Raw genomic sequence first — 984 nt, 5'->3', positions numbered from 1 at the left:
GATCCCAGGCGCTGCCGAAGGGGGATGGCGAGGCGAGGGGCAGTTTCAGATCAGCAGCCGCAGCAGCTTGATCCAGGCATGCGAGGGGGAAAGAAACAATCAAAGCCTGCACCTAAGCCCGCTCGCACCGGTAATCCAGCTGTCAGGAACCCCAGGAGCGCGCTCTTGTCAGCACCAGCCTCGCCAACTCCAGCGCCCATGGAGGGGCTACCCAGCCCCTGCCCCCCGTACCTGTCTTTTCAAGTGCATCTGCTTTTCTGGGGGTTTATATACATTTCTGTCATGGGCAAAAGAGCGAGGATTTGTAACCAGAGTTCTGGGGGGGGGGGGGGGAGGGAGGGAGGTGCTGAGGGCGCTTATTGGACCTGCCCTCAGCCACTTGTAGCTCTCCAAATACTATTCTCACTGCACAGGGCTGCAAGTTTTTAAAGAGGCAGAGCAGCTTGTTACCAAACTGCTAGAGTTGCTGGTGTGCTGGTGTTATTCTTGGCCTTTGCTCCCCTTCTCCTCCCCTGCAGCTGGTTTGCACTTTGTTCCACTTTGGGGTTGTTTTGGCAGCTTTGGGGTTTTTTTATTTGTTTGGGGAGGGGGGTTGTTTTTGATTAAAGTCCTGCCTTCCCTGGGTCTGTTGTCCTTCTTTATTATTGTGTTTGTTTGTGGCTGCTTTGAGAGGAGATCTTAGTGTTCTGACCCTCCCGAAGTGTTGACAGCTCAAGAAGAAGTGCCAAGGGCATGTCATGTAAAAGGGCTCGCTAGGAAATGCACTAGAGGGTCCAAAAAAGGCTGCATTGTGTCTCCCTTCTCCTAATTAGTGCTGGCTTTATCCTGCTGAGAAGCGATTAATCTTCACTGCTGACCACTGGTTGCAAAAAAGGTTCTTTAAAACAAGAAAGCTTTCTGTCATTGCCCTGGCAGTTTGGAGATTTGATTTAAAATTAGTGTTACACCGAGTTCTGCCCCTCAGAGCCACAGCCTGAGCCTGCC

Source organism: Emys orbicularis, chromosome 15, assembly GCF_028017835.1.
Source record: "Emys orbicularis isolate rEmyOrb1 chromosome 15, rEmyOrb1.hap1, whole genome shotgun sequence".
Lineage (NCBI taxonomy): Eukaryota > Metazoa > Chordata > Testudines > Emydidae > Emys > Emys orbicularis.
The sequence above is the reverse complement of the archived record's forward strand: the minus strand, read 5'-3'. Positions refer to the sequence as shown.